Here is a 20,696-nt window from a genome sequence, read left to right as displayed (position 1 = left end):
ACTGCAGAAACCGCTCTGACCAGAAGTACAGCAGAGGGCAGCTGACCAGTGAATGCCTTCTGTGCTGATCGGGAATGTATTGGCTCACCTTTAACAACTTCTGTCCCTCACTGACAGCTGTCAATCCGTCTCCTCCGCTGCCCTTTACACAAACATGTCACTGATCCCAGCCACCACCCCACATCCCCATCGTGTTATCTTCCATGTTAACACAGTGGGGCCGCGGAGGCACCTACTCTCTCCCCGCGGTTAGTGAACTCAGTCAGTCTGTAAAATTAAAGGGAAACAAGTGTCCCGCAAAGGGCAGGGGAAGGGAGAGAGTCTGTAACCTGGGTTTAATTGTTTGTCAAAGGCTACCCGTCCTGTTGTGTATTTCCAGCAGTTTCCTACTTTCACAGGTGTAGATACCGGGGCTGGACCATGCTCCTAAAATACAATGAGGTCGGGATAAAAGTTCCTCACGTACTCAGGGCAAAATGAATGATTGAAGTTCTACAATGGATTAATTAATGATGTTTAAATCAATGAATCTTTTTTTCCACATGAGATGCATGTAACTCTTTCTTATAAGGTTTTAATTTTGGTGGAAGTGCAATTTCCCTGGCTGGAAATCGACCCAGGGCCGCGGTGGTGAGAGCGCCGAATCCTAATCACTGGACCACCAGGGAATGCTGCATTGCTGCATTGCTGCATCGTAATGCTTGATGTCATTATTGTCCTTTTCTTTAAACATAATTACTTAATTTATTTCTAGTCGGCTGGATGGCAGAACATGATCCAAAAATGTAATTGTTTTACTTGAGCTGAATGCTCAGTAAAGTATTGGAGTGGGAACTCACTGGATAACAGCACAACTGTCAATGTTTGCAGAATATATTCGTACAACCAAAACGCACAATGAAAACCTGGATCTGTGCGGCACCGAATCCTCGGGGAAAAAACAGTTAAAGGCTTCACCCCTGGGTGGGCTCAAACCACCAACCATTCAGATAAAAACCGAATGCATTAACCCATTACATCACAGAGACTGATGGAAGAGCATGTTGCAAGACATGCAAAACCAGGGTGGGTGTCAATAAGTTAAAGCTTTGGATTGCTCCGACCCGGATGGAACTTGTCCACTCTCAGTTGTACTTTTCCCAAATAAAGGGTGGGACATTCATTGTGGATATGTGGAAGCAGTCTGGTCCCGCACACTGCAGACACTTCCATGTCACCGCCAACCAGCTCTCCCACAACCGGTGTGATCTACCTTCCAGCCTTCCGGTGCCTTGTCTGTGACGAAGTATTCTGATTGTCCCGAAGCTGGTGTTAGGTTTTAATTTATTTTCTGCTCCTGACTGCGGATAGTCCTGTGATTAAACGTGAACAAAATGCTTACAGGGACAGTTGGATTCACCATTTCTTTGGTTGGTGAAATTTCAAAGATTGAAAGCGACGCACATCAACCCCAAACCTCGTCACCTACTCGCAAACCACTACATGCTGCTCCCGTGAGATGGAAGCCCAGTTGCTGTTTCAAGTTTGAATGCAGGTACAAGCAGAACCCATTCAAAGAAAGTCTAAGTTCCTGAGGCATCTGATTATTTGCACCAAACTCCTTCGCAAAGAGTTGAGGTTCGTGTGGGGTGATCTGGGCACATCTTTCCCCACACTACAACACTTCAAACATAACTCAACGGCTGTAAAGCACTTTGGGGCGTCATGAGTTCCTGAAAGGCACTGCAGAAATGTAAGTCTTTCTTTGCAAAGATTCGATACAATTTCAAAATTCACGGCAAAATAATGGGCTCGCCGGGATCGCTCGTGAATTTACAATAATAACCCCGAAGCGAGAATCATACCCCTAGACCAACGAGCCAACTTTTTGAGTAGCACGGCGATAAGGTGTAACTATTATAAGAGCATATTTTGTGTATGTTGCTATTCTTGGTTGGAGGAGCAGTTGAGACTGAATCAGTGACTTTGCTTTTTCGACCTGTCTTCTGAAGCGCCGCACGGTCCCACTCCGACAGTCAATGAGCTGTTGGGACGTTAGTGTATCCAGGCTGCGGGTGGCCACCCCGAGCGCAGCAGAGGGGTTTCTGCATTAGTTCTGGGTGCGGACAGTATTTCCCCTTCTCTCTTCCTCTTGCCTATATCCTGTGCTTTTATTTCTCTATTTATTCCCGCTCTCTCAGTTTCTAGTGTTTAAAAGGGAACAAAAGATGAAATGGGTGTCACTGTGGAACAATTTCTCTCACTCAAAGTTAGATGCACTACCGTTTGCCATGAGAGCTAGGCAGCTAGCCGTTGATATTCAGGTTCACATATAAATATATCTAAATATATCGTCAAGTCTCGTTGCTGTTCCCTGGTGGACGAGTGGTTATGTCCGGCGCACTAACCTGGTATCGATCAAAGTTAGCATTATTTTCACTGGCAAAAGAAGGTGAGGGGTTAATTAATGATGCTTTCCCGTGAAAGCAACACAAAAGTTTAAGAAAAAGACATGCGGTGACTGTCAGGTGAGCGCTGCTTCTGACACCCGGAAGGAATGGGCGGGGATTTTAAAGTCCCTTGTATTGCAGAACCTTCATATAGACGAACATCTCAGGCTCACTGTGTCGGCCTCGTGGTGCAACGGTCGCGTGTCTGACTCCAGATCAGAATTCTGCGTGTCTAAATCACGTTGGAGTCACTGTTCTTTGGGATATTGTTCTTCCAGAATTAATATTTTCATTGCTGTTTCGCACTAACCAAATGTAGGTGTTAGAAGAAGACTTCTCTTGTTCAAGGTGGACACCTGATATCAGGAATCGACACCCTCCCGTTCCTATAATGACCAAGGAATCACTCAGGCACAATCTTCGGTTCAACCGGTTTATTCAAGCATATGCAAGGGAAGAGTTCAAACGTGAACATTTCCAGAACAAGGGTTCTCACCCACAATTATACAACAAACCCAAGTGTGTGCCTCTCCAACAAAAACACCGGTTGGTTTACTGCTTATCAGCGAAGTTACATTGATTTGTCATCTCTTATCTGACTGGTTCTGAAAGGTGTTTCCCAACTGTCCATCTCCCGTCATATGTCAATAATGTTGTTCAGTGATGTGAACATTGCCTTAGTCCCCATGAGGTGTGAAATAACTCTGTTCCCAAACACCGGTTTTCTTATCTCTTCCCCGAGAGAACTCGACTCAAAATGTTATGTATTTTAACAGCTGACCTCAACCGACTTTGTAATGTGTTACTGATGGGGAGAATCACCCTTCTCCTCTTTTAACAAGCCCGGATTCAACAGATGGACACCTTGGATAAGGTTCAGTGACTTTAATTCCAACACGTGAAGGGGGAGCATCTCAATTCTGAGCCCCTGAGAAAGGATCTCCAACGAGCTGCTCAAATTGCACAGCAATCATATAGGGATTAGCACATGGACAGACCTTAACAGTGACGTGATTGGTTGTTCCAACGCATGATCAAATACCAATTTATTCCCTCCTTCCAAGTGTCACTCGCCTTATATTATATTCCTTCCTTGAGCCCGAGGTCAACGAGTGGTCATCTTGTGGCTCTAAGCGTATGTGTAGTTTTAATCATACCTTCTGTTCAGCCAGCTCAGGGCCTAAATAAAAGCTTGGATAATTAATCTTGATCTTGCAAGCATCAACGACAAAGGCAACAAAACTGCCCTCCAGCACCAGGTGTCTTTCACTTGTTTGTCCCAAATTTTCAGCAACTGGGACAACAAGAATTCAGTTTCCACCAAGATTTGAACTCAGATCACTGAACGCAGAGCTCAAAGTGCTGACCATTACACCATGGAACCAATAATGCTAAAATTTTCAAAACATTTCACAAAAACAACAAAATCATCTCCAACATTACACTTTGGCTCGGCTTTTTCTCATCTATCGTGTCAGGTTCCCCTCTTTACGCTCTGCTAATTTTTGATACAGAGCAATTCACACAGATGCCAAAGTCAAGGCTATGTTTTCTCAAGTCGCTGTTTCTGTTTCACACTGTTCACCACAGCTTGTACTTCAGTCTTGCCAGGTAAAAAGTGTGTTGGCATTGCAATGCATTAATGCAAAATGCTTGGCATGAAAATAAAATGCAAAGTTTTATCGAGTTTGTGAGTAGGTGACGAGATTTGGGGTTGATTTCCGTTGCTTTCAATCTTTGAAATTTCGCCAAGCAAAGAAATGATTAATTGAACTGTCCCTGTCAGCATTTTGTTCACGTTTAATCACAGGAATATCCGCAGTCAGGAGCTGAAAAGAAATTAAAACCGAATACCGGCTTCGGGACAATCAGAATACTTCGTCACAGACAAGGCACTGGAAGGCTGGAAGGTAGATCACACCGGTTGTGGGAGAGCTGGTTGGTGGTGACATGGAAGTGTCTGCAATGTGCGGGACCAGACTGCTTCCACACATCCACAATGGATGTCCCACCCTTTATTTGGGAAAAGTGCAACTGAGAGTGGACAAGTTCCATCCCGGTTGGAGCAATCTGAAGCTTTAACTGACTGACACCCTGGTTTGGGATGTCTTGAAGTACATGTTTTTGTTAGTGTCTGTGGCACAATGGGTTAGTGCGTTCTGCTGTTAACCCAAAGGTTGGTGGTTCAAGCCCATCCAGAAACGAAGCCTTTAAATCTTTTCCCCCGAGGATTCCGTGCCGCACGGTTCCAGGTTGTTATTGTGCGTTTTGGCTGCACAAATATATTCCGCAAACATTGCCAGCTGTGCTGTTATCCAGTGGGTTCACACTCCAATACTTTTATGAGCATTCAGTTCATGTAAAGCGATAACAATTTTTTACATGGATCATGGTTCCTCCATCCAGCCCACTCAAAATAAATTATGTTACTGGGTTTAAAGAAACTGGTGGAAATTGCCTGGCTATGGCTTTGATCAGATTCTGAGTTTCAACAGTCAACAGTTTGCAAAGGATTACCTCATGGCCAATGCCAAGCACAAACAAAGTCTCTCAGCATTTGTTCTAGGAATCCCTCACATTCGCAATGTCCTGCGCGGCTCCATAGTTCGGCAACATAGCTCCCCACTTCCTGGCCTTCCGACCGTTGGCACGTGTAGAACCGATACCTCCCCATCAGAACGTTTTCTTTAGGATTTAGGTGCTCCCGGACCAGCCTACACAATTCTTCATAGAATTTAGTTGTTGGTTTTACCGGAGCTAGAAGATTCTTCATGAAGCCATATGTTGTTGCCCCACAGAAGGTAAGGAGGATTGCCCTTCATTTGGCAGCATTCTCGTCTCCTTCCAGCTCATTGGTCACGAAGTATTGGCCGAGTCTCTCCACGAAGGCCTCCCAATCATCCCCTTCTGAGAACTTCTCCACAATACCAACTGTTCCTTGCAATCTTGCGTGGTTATTCGTTGCCTCGTCGCCAATTGAAAGGCTCATGATAAAGGATGAAACTGAGTCCTGTGAACAATGAGTAAGTGTGACCTTAGCTCCTTTAATAAGATGCTGTGATTCATTGGGACTCCAACAGGTATGCCCTCTGGTGGTGGTGTGATACAGGTGGCTAAGGGTTAAATACATAACACAAGGTGTGTACAGAAATCAACCATCAAAAGCCCTGTCATTAACCACAGGGGTTTCCGGCAATTTTCTGATCGCAAAGCCCTTTCAGTCCTTGTCCTTAAAATTGCAGATGTGGAAATTGGGGAGTTTAATGATTTGAAAGGAGAACATTGTTGTTTGGTGCAGTTCCGGTCAGAGAAATGTTTGTGAAAGGAATTTTTTGCCGAGAGAGGGAATGAGCATTTCAGCTTGTTGCTGAACACTTCTCTCTGGGCACTGAGCTAAGCCACAGTTCCTGTATTGTAGCGGTTATCACATTCGCCTCACGTGTGAAAGGTTCCTGGGTGGAAACATTATTTTTGAAGCAAAAACTTGTTTGCAATAAAATTGAACAAAAGCAGTCCGGGGGACATTGTTGCATAAGCAATGAACATTGAAAACCAGTCTCCTCAAATACAGAGTGTGTAAAATCAGATTGGCAATAAAACTTCATCAAGAATTAAAGTTTCACAAATTATAATGTTCAGTTATTGAAGTTTCGACTGTCCCTGTTAGCATTTTTTTTATTCTGCTAAACAACGCTATCAGTTTGTATTGTGTCCCTAACATAGATGAGACTGCACACGGGGAGGTTAACGTAACAGTGACCTCAGTCTTTATTAAGACACTCCAGAGTGAGGAACAGGCCGAAGGGTCCGGCTTATGTACACTGCTCCCAAGGGATGCTGGGATCCCTTGGGACTTCAGGGGATGAGTTCCCTGGTGGCGGAACATGAAAGTCCATGCTTTACAGATACACAATATCACTCCCCCTCAAAGTCAAAGTGAAAACTATTTACAAGGTGAGGCGGTCGGGAGCCTTTCTTTCCCTGGTGGACCGCCTCGGTACAAATGTCTGTTCTGGTGTGTTGGCTGTGCACTCGCTGGGCTGGCGTATTGTTGTCCCTGCAGGGCTGCTGGGTGAGCCTGGCCTTGCTGGGCTGTTGGGTGTGATGAGTTTGATTTCCTGGTCCGGCGTCGTGTCGTTGATCCTTAGGGTGTGTGTTGTGGACTCAAAAAAGGTGCTGTGGGTTGTTCAGGGCAGTCTGTGAACCGCAGCCTCGTTTGGTCCAGGTGCTTTCTGCAAATTTGTCCATTGTCTAGTTTGACTACAAACACCCTATTCCCTTCTTTAGCTATCACCATGCCTGCGATCCACTTCGGACTATGTCCATAGTTTAACACATACACAGGGTCATTCAGATCAATTTCCCGTGACACAGTGGCGTGACCATCGTTTACATTTTGTTGCTGCCGCCTGCTCTCTACCTGATCATGCAGGTTGGGGTGAACCAGCGAGAGTCTGGTTTTAAGTGTCCTTTTCATGAGTAGCTCAGCCGGGGGCACCCCTGTGAGCGAGTAGGATCTCGTGCGGTAGCTGAGCAGTACTCGGGACAGGCGGGTTTGGACTGATGCTTCTGTGACTCGTTTAAGGCTCTGTTTGATGATTTGTACTGCCCGCTCTGCCTGCCCAATGGAGGCTGGTTTAAACGGGGCCGAGGTGACATGTTTGATCCCGTTGCGGGTCAGGAATTCTTTAAATTGGGCACTGGTGAAACATGGCCCATTGTCAATGACCAGTAAGTCAGGCAGGCCGTGGGTGTCAAACATGGCCCTCAGGCTTTCAATGGTGGCGGTGGCGGTGCTTCCCGACTTTATTTCACATTCAATCCATTTTGAAAAAGCATCCACCACCAGCAGGAACATTTTACTGAGAAACGGGCCCGCATAGTCGATATGGATCCTCGACCATGGTCTGGTGGGCCAGGACCACAAACTTAGTGGTGCCTCTCTGGGCGCGTTGTTCAACTGAGCACACACGCTGCATTGCCATACACAGGACCACCTGTCTCCCGGGCCAGCACACGTGGGATCTGGCTATCACTTTCATCATTAGTATACCCGGGTGTACGCTATGGAGATCTGACATCAATGTCTCCCTGCCCTTTTTGGTTAGCACTACGGCAGTTACCTCACAACAGGCAGTCTGCCTGAATGAACAGCTTGTCCTTTCGCCGCTGGAACGGCTTGATTGGCTCTTGCATTTCAACAGGGATAATGGCCCAGCTCCCATGCAGAACACAGTTATTTACTCGGGACAGCAGAGGATCTTGGCTGGTCGTGACAGGTGATTTATCATTTTCAATCGCTTCCATGACCATCAACAAGTCCGCGGGTTGTGCCACCATCAACAAGTTTGCAGGCTGCGCCATTTCCACCCCCGTGGTGGCCAATAGCAGCCGACTGAGAGCATCCGCACAGTTCTCGGTGCTTGGTCTGTGGCGGATGGTATAGTTATACGCTGATAGCGTGAGTGCCCACCTTTGTATGCGGGCTGAGGCATTAGTATGTATCCGCTTGTTTTCAGCGAACAGGGATATGAGGGGCTTGTGATCGGTTTCCAGCTCAGATTTGAGGCCAAACAGGTACTGATGCATTTTCTTTACCCCGAACACACACGCTAATGCTTCTTTCTCAATCATGCTGGAGGCCCTCTTGGCCTTTGACAAGTTCCTGGAGGCATAGGCGACAGTTTGCAACTTCCCCGCAATGTTAGCTTGTTATAATACATACCCAACTCCCTACGATGACGCATCACATGCTAGCACAAGTCTTTTACACGGGTTATACAATACAAGCCGCTTGTTGGAGCATAAAATGTTTCTGGCTTTCTCAAAAGCAATTACTTGTTTTTTTCCCCATACCCAGTTCTCACATTTACGCAATTAACACATGTAGGGGCTCTAAGAGGGTGCTAAACCACGGTTGGAAGTTAGCAAAATAGTTGAGGAGTCCCAGGAACGACCGCAGCTCTGTGATGTTCTGTGGCCTGGGCTCTTTCCTGATAGCCTCTGTCTTGGCGTCTGTCGGCCGAATGCCGTCCGCTGCCACCTTTCTCCCCAAAAACTCCACTTCTGTTGCCATGAAGACGTAATTCGACCTCTTCAGCCGCAGCCCAACGCGATTCAGTTGCTGGAGGACCTCCTCCAGGTTTTGTAGGTGCTTGCCAGTGTCCCGATCCGTGACCAATATGTCGTCCTGAAAAACCACCGTGCGTGGTACCGACTTGAGTCGGCTCTCCATGTTTTTCTGGAAGATCGCTGCAGCCGACCGAATTCCAAACGGGCATCTGTTATAATGAACAGTCCCTTGTGCGTGTTGATGCAGGTGAGGCCCTTCGAAGACTCCTCCAGCTCCTGCATCATGTAGGCTGAAGTTAGTTCGAGCTTGGTGAATGTCTTGCCTCCTGCCAGCGTCGCAAATATGTCATCTGCCTTAGGTAGTGGGTATTGGTCCTGTAGCGAAAAATGATCAATAGTTACTTTATAATCGCTGCAAATCCTGACCATGCCATCACTTTTGAGCACTGGAACAATCGGCCCACTCGCTGAATTCCTTTGGGGAGATGATGCCCTTGCGTTGCAGCCTGTCCAGCTCAATTTCCACTCTCTCCCTCATCATGTGAGGTACCACTCGCGCCTTGTGGTGAATGGGTCGTGCCTCTGGGAATAACTGGATTCGCACCTTCATCCCGGAAAAGTTTCTAATGCCTGGCTCAAAAAGGGAAGGGAATTTATGAAGAATCTGGGTCCATGAGACCTCATCGACATGTGATAGTGCTCGGATGTCATCCCAGTTCCAGCAGATTTTGCCCAACCAGCTCCTTCCAAGCAGTGTGGGGACATCGCCCGGGACATTCCAAAGTGGCAGTTCGGGCACCGTGCCCTCATAGGTGACCTGGATCATGGCGCTGCCCAGGACAGTGATAAGCTCTTTGGTGTACGTTCTCAGTTTCGGGTGGATGGGGCTCAGGGCTGGTCTGAATGCCTTGTTGCACCACAATCTCTCGAACATCTTTTTACTCATGATGGATTGGCTAGCGCTAGTGTCCAGTTTCATGGCTACGGGTAAGCCATTCAATTTTACATTTAGCATTATAGATGGACATTTCGTCGAAAACGTGTGCACCCCATGTACCTCAGAATCTGCCTCCTCTCTCTGAGGCTTGAGATTGCTTTAATCCACCCTGGACTGATCTTCCTCTGCCACGTAGTGGTTAGCAGGTTTTGCAGAGCTTGCAGCACGTTTGCAAGCTCGTTGGAGGTGCCCCATGCTGGGATACCTTGGGACTTCAGGGAATGCACTCCCTGGTGGCGGAACATGGGAGTGCATGCTTTACAGATACACAACATCTTCCACATCCTCACAGTGGGCCACAGAGACTCCTGCCTTCTCCCCGCGATCAGCGAACTCACCCAGTTTGTAAAGTTACACCCGGAACAAGTGTCCCGCAAAGGGCAGGAGAAGCCAGAGAGTCTGTAAACTCAGTGTGTAACAGAAAGTAACGGGGATATTAACGGTGATTACAGCAATTCATCATCATCATCGGCAGTCCCTCGAAATCGAGGAAGACTTGCTTCCATTCTAAAAGTTAGTTCTCAGGTGACTGAACCGTTCAATATGGGAATTACAGTCTCTGTCACAGGTGGGACAGACAGTGGTTGGAGGAAATGGTGGGTGGGACTGGTTTGCTGCACACTCCTTCTGCTGCCTGCGCTTGTTTTCTGCAAGCTCTCGGTGATGAGACTCGAGGTGCTCAGCACCCTCCAGATGCTCTTCCTTCATTTTGGGCGGTCTTTATCCAGGGACTCCCAGGTGTTGGTGGGGATGTTGCATTTTATCAGGGAGGCTTTGAGGGTGTCCTTGAAACCTTTCCTCTGCCCACCTGGGGCTCGCTTGCCGTGTCGGAGTTCAGAGTAGAGCACTTGCATTGGGAGTATTGTGTCAGGCATGTGAACAATGTGGCCAGCCCAACGAAGCTGGTCGAGTGTGGTCAGTGCTTCGATGCTGGGGATGTTGGCCTGATTGAGGACGCTAACGTTGGTGCGTCTGTCCTCCGAGGGGATTTGCAGGATTTTGTAGAAACATCATTGATGGTATTTCTCCAGCGACTTTAGGTGCCCACTGTATAAGGTCCATGTCTCTGAGCCATACAGGAGGACGGGTATCACTACAGCCCTGAAGACCATGAGCTTAGTGGCAGATTTGAGGGCCTGGACTTCGAACACTCTCTTCCTCAGGCGGCCGAAGGATGCACAGGCGCACTGGAGGCAGTGTTGAACCTCGTCGTCGATGCCTGCCCTCGCTGATAATAGGCTCCCGAGGTATGCAATTATTCATCCTCTCACAGACCTCAATTATTTTCATGTGATAAACTGATTGAGAATAGAAAGAGGGTTAGTGCTCGGGATCTTAACCACTCGACCACCAAGGAAAAATTACAATAATTGTATATATTATATATATATATATATATATATTAAAAGAATCATATAATCAGAAAGTTTCAGCACAGAGTGAGGCCATTTCGGCCCATCGTATCCACACCGGCCGACCAAGAGCTATCCAGCCTAATCCCACTTTCCAGCTCTCGGTCCAGAGCTCTGTAGGTTGTGGCACTTTAAGTGCACATCCACGTATCTTTTAACTGTGGTGAGGGTCCCTCCCTCTACCACCCTTTCAGGCATTGAGTTCCAGACCCCCACCACCCTCTGGGTGATGAAATGTCCCCTCATATCTCCTCAAACCTCATATCTCCGCAAACCTCCCCCAATTACTTTAATTCTATGCCCCCTGGCTGTTGACCCCCCTGCCAAAGGAAACAGGACCTTCCTATCCACTCTATCCAGGCCGCTCAATTTTATACACCTCAATCAGGTCTCCGCTCAGACTCCTCTGTTCCAAAGAAAACAGACTCAGCATCTCCAAACTATCCTCATAGCCAAAATTCTCCAGAGCAGGCAACATTCCAGTAAATCTCCTCTGCACCCTTTCCAGTGAAATCACATCTTTCCTGTAATGTGGTGACCAGAACTGCACGCAGTACTCCAGCTGTGGTGTAGCCAGTGTTTTGTACAGTTCAAGCATAACCTCCTTGCTCGTGTATTCCATGCCTTGACTAATAAAGGCAAGTATTCCATATGCCTTCTTAACCACATTATCGACCTGGCCTGCTACCTTCAGGGATCTGTGGAACTGCACTCCAAGGTCCCTTTGTTCCTCTACACTTTTCAGTGTCGTACCATTTAATGTGTATTCCCTTGCCTTGTTAAACCTCCCCAAATGCATTACCTCACACTTATCCGAATTGAATTCCATTTGCCACAGTTCTGTCCACCTGACCAGTACATTGATATCTACCTGTAGTTCGCCACTTTCTTCTTAATTATCAACCACACAGCGTATTTTAGTGTCATCTGCAAACTTCTTACTCATAGCCACAACATTTAAGTCCAAGTCATTGATGTATACCAAAAAAAGCAAGGGACCCAGCACTGAGCCCTGCGGAACCCCACTGGATCACAAAATCACCCATCAACCATTACGCTTTGATTCCTGCCTCTGAACAAATTTTGGACCCAACTTGTCACTTTGCCCTTGAATGCCATGGGCATTTACATTCGTAACCAGTCTGCCAAGTGCGACGTTATCTAAAGCTTTGCTAAAGTGCATATATATTACATCATACCACAGCCCTCATCAACCCTCCTGGTTACCTCCTTGAAAAATGCAATGAACTGAGTCAGACAAATTCCCTTGACAAATTCAGGTTGACAATCCTTGATTAATACATGTGTTTTCAAATGAAGATTTATCCTGTCCCTCAGGATTTTTACGAATAAATGTAAAAGGTTCGGCTGGCAAGCCTGTATTTACTCAATCCCTTTCTCCCTTTTTAAACAAAGGTACAACATTAGCAGTGCTCCAATCCTCTGGCCTCACACCTGTAGCCAGTGAGGATTGGACAATGGTGGTCAGAGCCTCTGCTATTTCCTCTTTTGCTGCTCATATAAGCCTGGGATAAATTTCATCCGGGCCTGGGGATTTATCCACTTTCAAAGCTGCTAAACCACCAATACTTGCTCTCTCACTATGTTTATTTCATCTAATATTTCACACTTCTCCATCCTCATTGCAAAGTCCACATCGCCCCTCTCTTTTGTGAAAACAGATGCAAAGTATCCATAAAGAATCCTACCCAAGTCTTCCACCTCCGCGTACAGATTCCCTTTATGGACTCTGATAGGCCCCACTCTTTATCTTGTTATCATCGTGCTCTTAATGTATTTATAAAACATCTTTGGGTTTTCCCAGATTTTAATTGCCAACATTCTCTCATGCTCTCTCTTTGTTTTCATGATGTATTTTTTAATTGCACCTCTGCACCTCGAGAGTTTCTGCAGTATTGAGTTATCGGTATCTGTCATATGCTTCCATTTTTTTTCCATAACTTTCCCTGTATGTCCCCTGACATCCTGGGAGCTCTAGATTTGTTCGTCCCACCTTTGTTTTAAGGGAACATGCTTGCTCTGTCCCCTCAGGATCTCCTCCTTGAATGCCTGCCACTGCTCTGACACTGATTTACCAGCAAGTAGCCGTTCTCAGTCCACTTTGGCGAAATTCCATCTCAGCTCAGCAAAATTGGCTTTACCCCAATTGAGAACTTTTATTCCTGGTCCCCTTTGTCCTTTTCCTTAACAACACTGAACCTTACAGAGTATGATCACTCGCACCAAAATGCTCTCTCACTGATACCCCTTCTACCTGCCCCTCTTCGATCACGAGACCTAGTCCAAAACCGCCCCTCCCTTGATGGGCTTGTTATATACTGGATAAAGAAGTTCTCCTGAATGCATTTTAGGAATTCTCCACCATCTATCCCATTCACACTATCATTTTCCCAGTTAATATTCAGGTTGAAATCCTCCACTTTTACAGCTCTATAGGTTTTGCACTTCTCAGCAGTCTGCCCACATATTTGATCTTCTATCTCCCTCTAACTGCCCGGGGGTCGATAGTGCACTCCCAGGAGTGTGATCGCCCCTTTTTTGTTCTTTAATTCAACACACATGGCCTCGTTTGATGACCCCTCTAACACATCATTCCTTTTCACAGCTGCAGGATCCGTCAATAATCTCTCACAACTCAACTGAAAGCAGCCGGAATGTGCAGCTTTGAGAGGGGCTTTCTGCACCGTCAGGGCTGGAAACAGTAGAGTTTGAATGTGTACCGAACTGTCCAGAGTATTCAGCAAATATAGCAGGACTGGGAGACATTGTGCTTTGTTAATACTGAACCAGAAATGCACATTATTCAATGTTTTCATCTTTAATTAAACACATTTTCAGCTGGTTTTGAACCAGGAAATTTTCGTGTGTTAAGCAAATGTGATGACCACGACACTACGGAACCCACGCTTTGAAAGCAGACTGTAACCTGAATGCAGCAACTGAGACCGCTCGGCCATCCTGACTGCTCAATATTATGTGTGGCCACCTGCAGTTTGATTTTGAACTTTTGTGGCCTGTTACATAAAATAAATGAGGACAGCAGGCGTATCTCTGCCTGACACCGGGGAAACAGTGAGACAGATCTTGGAGCAAGGGTCTGGTTATTGAGAAACAGCAAAGAAAATATTAACTCTGGAATTACCCAAAACGACAGGGACCTCAAATGATTTGAACACACAATCTTCTGATCAGAAAGCAGACTCACTACCACTGCACCACGATACCTATGCAGTGAGCCTCAGATGTTCGTCTATATGAAGGTTCTGCAATACAAGGGGCTTTAAAATCCCCGCCCATTCCCACCGGGTGTCAGAAGCAGCGCTCACCTGCCAGTCACCGTATGTTTATTTCTTAAACTTTTGTGTTGCTTTCACAGAAAACCATCATTAATTAACCCATCACTTTCTTTTGCACAATGAAAGAAATGCTAACTGAGGGAGAGTCGATACTTTAATCAATAAAAACAGCAAATGCTGGAAATCTCAGCAGGTCAGGCAGCATTTGCCAGGAGACTAAACTCAGCTCCGATTGTTCATCCCCAGCAAGTTTAAACATAATGTTCCCACCCGGGATTAAACCGGGGATCTTTCACATATAAAGCGAACGTGATAACCGCTACACTACGGAAACCTCTGTCACAGCAGCCCCAACAGACGGGAGCTGACCAGTGAGCTCCCTCTATGCTGATCACCACTGCTTTTTAATGTGGAAGCAAGTCAGCCTCGACTTCGGGGATTATTTAAGAAGAGAGGAGGATCAGGAATGTGTTGGCTCACCTTAAACAACTTCTGTCCCACACTGAAAGTTCTCAATCCTTCTCCTCTGCTGCCCTTTACATAAATGTCACGGATCACCCAGCCACCGTGTTCACTTCCACATCCTCACAGTGGGGCCACAGAGGCTCCTACCATCTCCCCGCGATCAGTGAACTCGCCCAGTTTGTAAAATTAAACCCCGAACACGTATCCGGCAAAGGGCAGGAGAAGCAGGAGAATGTGTAAGCTCATTCTGTAACAGGTAGTAGTGGGGTTATTAACGGCGATTACAGCAATCATTAATCCTCTCACACACCTCAAAGATGTTTCTGTGATGAACTGATTGAGAATGGAAAGGGTTAATACTCGGGATCTTAACCACTCGACCAGGGAACAGCTTCGATAATTTGTATAAATATAAAAATATATATTTTTTATGGACCTGAATATCAACTTGTAGCTGCCGAGACCTCATGGCGTAACGGTGGTGCATCTAACTTTGAGCGAGAGAAATTGTTCCACAGTGACACCCATTTCATCTTTTGTTCCCTTTTAAACACGAGAAACTGAGTCAGGGGGAATAAATAGAGAAATAAAAGCACAGGGATATTGACAAGAGGAAGAGAGAAGGGGAAATATTGTCCCCACCCAGAACTAATGCAGAAACCCCTCTGCTGCGCTCGGGGTGGCCACCCGCAGCCTGGATACACTAACCTCTCAACAGCTCATTGACTGTCGGAGTGGGACCGAGCGGCGCTTCAGAAGACAGGTCGAAAAAGCAAAGTCACTGATTCGGTCTCATGTGCTTCTCTAATCAAGAGTAGCGACATACAAAAACTTGCTTTTATCATGGTTACACATTATCTTATGATTGTCAAACATTTGGTTTGTTGATCGAACAGCATGATTGTTGCTGAGTCGAGATTAAATAAAATTTGCGAGAAATTCTGGGTTCAAATCCCGGCCGGGCCCATTATTCTGCCCCGAATTTTGATATTGCGTAAAAATTCTCAGACCCAGGGAATCCTCCGAATACCACCCGGCTTTATCAATTGCTGTCTCCGCTGGGCAACCGAATACCACCATCTGCTGCAGCTTAGATATTCCTTTCTCTAGATCTTGATTACGCTTCTGTTCATCAGCAAGATGCTGATCCAGTGTCAGAACAGTCCTGGCTGCCCGAGTGCCTGAAATCACCAATTCTCTAATTCTTTACTCACTGCTGTTAGCTGCTCTCTGAGTTCTGAGACTTCCCTATCTCGAGCCTCAGCCTCTTCTCCTAATGTTTGAATCCCCAGCATGAGACACTGCAACACTAACGCTTTTCTCTTTTTATCACTTTTTAACCCAAACCCTTTAATCTTTTTTAACTGGACACCCTCCACTAAGGACTGCCGTGTCTCTCTCCATCCTCCTGTCATTGTTTCCTGTCTTATCCCATAAGTTCCCCCTTTCGACTCAATCCACTCATTAAGAAATGACTGGAGCTCAACTGGAATATCCCCTGAGCCTCCCATTACTAACTGAAGATCCCTTTAATCACGACAACTAAGAGAATGCTCACCCTCGAACTGATGTGTGGGAAACACTTATTCCAACAACTCAGCCAAATTTCTGCTTCATGTCGGGGGCTTCGAATAAGCCAACGAACTTTCGAAAATCACGTCGGGATCATCAAAATGTTGTAAACGGCTGTCTTGCTCTTTTCGCTTCGTTGCTTTCAATGTCGAATTACCCGCACACACTCCGTTGTAGTAAAGGCAGGATCGGGTCTTTTATTTAAACATTCATACTAAACAAACCAAGTATGAAAGTTACTGAGAACACTTCACAAAGGCAGCTTGCTTCGATTTCCGTGGCTGCTTGAGACACACACCTTCCGAATGTCCAGTGTCTCTGCTGTCTGTGTCTCTGCAGTCCATAAATGTCTCATCTTTATACTGAAAAAGCCTTTGAACTCTTATTCTTTGCATTTAGACAATCCTGACTAACTGCTTTCTGAATCTTTTAACAGACAGACTTAATGTTGCTTGTTTAACTTACAGATGTCATTAAATAGGAACAAGGTTACACTCAAATATTTAACATACAGACATCATCAAATCGTTTAGTACTGAGTTTCCATTATTCCCACCGTAACAAGGTACTCACATATTTAACATCCAGACAATGACCAGTTACTCATCTCACTGGCTGAAGGCACCACATTGTCTCATAGTCTCTTTACCATCCAAACTTCAATCTTCCTGTGATTAATCCAAACTTCAGACTGCATGCTGAAGCAAAGAGTTCAGCAATGCGGGACTGTGCTAATACAGAGCACAGGATTTGACAACTAGACTTGTAGATCAAGCATCAATGACAAAGGCAACAAAACTTCCCACCAGCACCAGCTGTCTCTCACTTGTTTGTCCCAAATTTTTAGCAGCTGCGACAGCAAGCATTCAGTTTCCACCGAGATTTAAACTCAGATCGCTGGATTCATGTCCAGAGTGCTCAACATTACACCATGGAACCAACGATGCCAAATTCTTTGAAACATTTCTCAAAAACAAGATCATCTCCAACATTACACTTTGGCTCGGCCTTTTCTCATCCACACCGTTAGTTTCCCCACTTTACGCTCTGCCAATTTTCGGCGCAGAGCAATTCACACAGATACCGTCGAGGCTATGGGTTCTCAAGTAGCTGTTTCTGTTTCACACTGTTCATCACAGCTTGTACTTCAGTCTTGCCAGGTAAAAAGTGTGTTGGCATTGCAATGCATTAATGTTAAATATTTGGCATGATAAGAAAATGCAACGTTTTGTTGAGTGCAAAACATGCAGTGCCTGCATTTCAAAAAGTGTTGCTTTTATTCATCCAGCTGAATGCATATTGCACAGATAATCTCAGCACACATTGTGCAGGTAAATGCAGCAACAAACTGATTTCTCCTCCGCTGATTTGTAACAGTTAACTGACGGTTGAGCACACGATTTGACAACTAGACTTGTAGATCAAGCATCAATGATAAAGGCAACAAAACTGCCCACCAGCACCAGGTGTCTTTCACTTGTTTGTCCAAAATTATTAAATTATTGACTTTCATTCAGTTAGCATTTCTTTAATTATGCAAATGAAGATCATCGATTAATTAATGATGTTTTCCAGTGAATGCAGGATAACCTTGAACAAAAAGCCCCAACGCGGGGCTCGAACCAGTGACCCTAAGATTAAGAGTTTCATGCTCTCCCAATTGATCGAGCGGGGCTTCTGCCAAATGCGGGTTTTTGTCGCTGATTGCAGCCAGGCGCCTGTTGGCTCCGCCCCAGATGTTTAAACTTGCTGTCGAGGAACTGCCAGGATCTTCTTGAATGGTGGACCAGGCTCGAGGGGCCGAATGGCCTACTCTGGCTCCGAATCCTTACATGTTTATCATCTCATGACTTTTCACAGGAGAACAAACTTGCCCCTGAGCATGCATGAGGAGAAAGCTCCAGAAAATATTCCCACCCGGTGAGCTTTCGCGTGTGAGGCGAACGTGTTAACCGCTACACTGCGGAAACATCTCCACTTTCAGCACCAGGTAAGACGGAAATGTTAAGTGAGCAGGTGAACTGCAGAATGCCACTTTTGAAGAGTTGGTCGAGGTGTCAAACAATGAGTTTCACTTTATGATTGAAAGCAGAAAGTATCAGACATTGGATTTGAACCCACTCCTCCACATGCAATTGCAATCCAAACACAGCACCTTCGACTGCTCAGCCATCCTGACTAGGTGCTACTGTGTTTGGCCCCTTGCAGGTTGATTTAGAACTTTTGTGTCCTGTCACATGAAATAAATGAGGGCAGCAGGCGTATCTCTGCCTGACACCGGGGAAACAGTGAGACAGATCTTGGATCAAGGGTCTGGTTATTAAGACACAGTAAAGAAAATATTGATTCCGGAATGATCCCAAAGGTCAGGAACCCTGACATGATTTCGATAGCAATGTCCTCATCTCGAGTGAGATGTGTTACCGTTGCACCACTAGCTGTACACGACGAATATGAGATGTTTATCTATATGAACGCTCCTTAAATTAAGGGCTTTAAAATCCCTGCCCATTTCCACTCGGAGTCAGAAGCAGCGCTCACTTGCCAGTCACCGTCCGTTTTTTTGTTGAACTTTTGTTTTTATTTCACGGGAAAGCATCATTACATAACCCAATGTCATCTTTTGCACAATGAAAGAAATGCTGACTGAGGGACAGTCGATACTTCAATCATTTCTTCTGTGTTTTGCATGTTAACTGTTAAACCAGATCCCATTTTACACAATTTTTGTCGGGGATTGTTTCAAAATCTTCATTGCTGATGACACCAGGAATCTGGGGCAACTTTTGTCAAATTTAACAGCACCGGTTAATCCGACCATGCACAGAAAATAGAATCAGTAGTGAAGATAAAATCCCACGGTACTCATTTTCAGATTCAACATCGTAGGATTTCAAATAAAATGAAAGAATTTTACAGTGAAAAGATTTGGAAGTTATACTTGTATTTGTGTCTTTAATGAAATTTTGTGGCGTCTGACTCCCGTTCATGCCACTGCTGAATAAGAAAGGAGGGTCTGACGTTGACCAGACTGCACTGCCCCTGATATTTGTGAGCTCATCCTTTATATTCAGTGGTTTCTCGCCCTTTGATGGGCTGCAGTGTAGCGGATATCACGTTGGCCTCACACGCGAAAGGTCCCCAGTGGATCCGTTTTCTCTCACTCAAAGTTATCTATTTATTGAAGTGATATTTAGAGCAATTCAGGAATAAGGGAGCCCTTTTGCCGGGAGAATAAATAGCAAATAAAAACAGCAATTGCTGGAAATCTCAGCAGGTCAGGCAGCATTTGTCAGGAAACTAAACTCGCTTCGGAGTGTTGCACTATAGCAACTTTAAACATAATGTTTCCGCCCGGGATTGAACCAGGGATCTTTCACGCGTAAAGCAAACATGATAACCACTACACTACGAAAACCTCTGGCACAGCGGCCCCAACAGAGGGGAGCTGACCAGTGAGCTCCCTCTGTGCTGATCGGGAATGTGTTGGCTCACCTGAAACAACTTCTGTCCCACACTGAAAGCTCTCAATCCTTCTCCAACGCTGCCCTTTACAGAAATGTCACGGATCACCCAGCCACCGTGTTCACTTCCACATCCTCACAGTGGGGCCACAGAGGCTCCTACCATCTCCCCGCGATCAGCGAACTCAAAATTAAACCCGGAACACGTGTCCAGCAACGGGCAGGAGAAACAAGAGAATCTGTAAGTTCGGTCCGTAACAGAAAGTAATGGGGATATTCATGGTGATTACAGCAATTACTAATCGTCTCACAGACCTCATTTATATTTATTTGACGAATTGATCGAGTATCGTTCCCAGGTTAGTGCGCCGGATCTTAACCCCTCGACCACCAGGGAACAGCTACGATACATGTAGATATATTTATATATATTTATATATGACCATGAATATCAACGGCTAGCTGCCGAGACCTCAGGGCGCAACGGTAGCACGTCTAAATTTAAGTGAGAGAAATTATTTTCGAGAGTGAAACCCATTTCATCGTTTGTTTCCTTTTAAACACTAGAAACTGAGACGAGGAATAAACAGAGAAATCAAAGCACAACGTTATAGACAAGAGGAAGAGAGAAGGGGAAAGATACTGTCCCCACCCAGAACTAATGCAGAAACCCCTCTGCTGCGCTCGGGGTGGCCACCCACAGCCTGGATACACTAACGTCCCAACAGCTCATTGCCTGTCGGAGTGGGACCGTGCGGCACTTCAGAAGAAGGTCGAAAAAGCAAAGTCACTGATTCGGTCTCATGTGCTCCGGCTACAAAGAATAGATACACACAATAACATGCTTTTATAATGGTTACACATTATCGCCATTCTTGTCAAGCAGTCGTTTCTTTGGTCCAGGGGTATGATTCTCACTTCAGGGTTGTTAATGGCAATTTGCGAGAGATTCCACGTTTAAATACCGA

At 45.7% G+C, this 20,696-nt stretch overlaps 2 non-coding genes across 2 annotated transcripts; both read right to left on the bottom strand.

The window, feature by feature from the left end:
- Positions 1-14,488: 14,488 nt before the first annotated feature.
- On the bottom strand, positions 14,489-14,561 carry trnai-uau (transfer RNA isoleucine (anticodon UAU)). Its single transcript has one exon. It is a non-coding gene; the product is annotated as a tRNA-Ile (tRNA).
- A 5,048-nt stretch (positions 14,562-19,609) lies between these two features.
- trnav-uac (transfer RNA valine (anticodon UAC)) lies at positions 19,610-19,682 on the bottom strand. The gene has a single exon. It is a non-coding gene; the product is annotated as a tRNA-Val (tRNA).
- Between the last annotated feature and the right edge of the window lie 1,014 nt (positions 19,683-20,696).

Source organism: Pristiophorus japonicus, unplaced genomic scaffold (genome assembly GCF_044704955.1).
Source record: "Pristiophorus japonicus isolate sPriJap1 unplaced genomic scaffold, sPriJap1.hap1 HAP1_SCAFFOLD_332, whole genome shotgun sequence".
Taxonomy (NCBI): domain Eukaryota; kingdom Metazoa; phylum Chordata; class Chondrichthyes; family Pristiophoridae; genus Pristiophorus; species Pristiophorus japonicus.
This window is presented reverse-complemented; position numbering and strand designations above follow the sequence as displayed.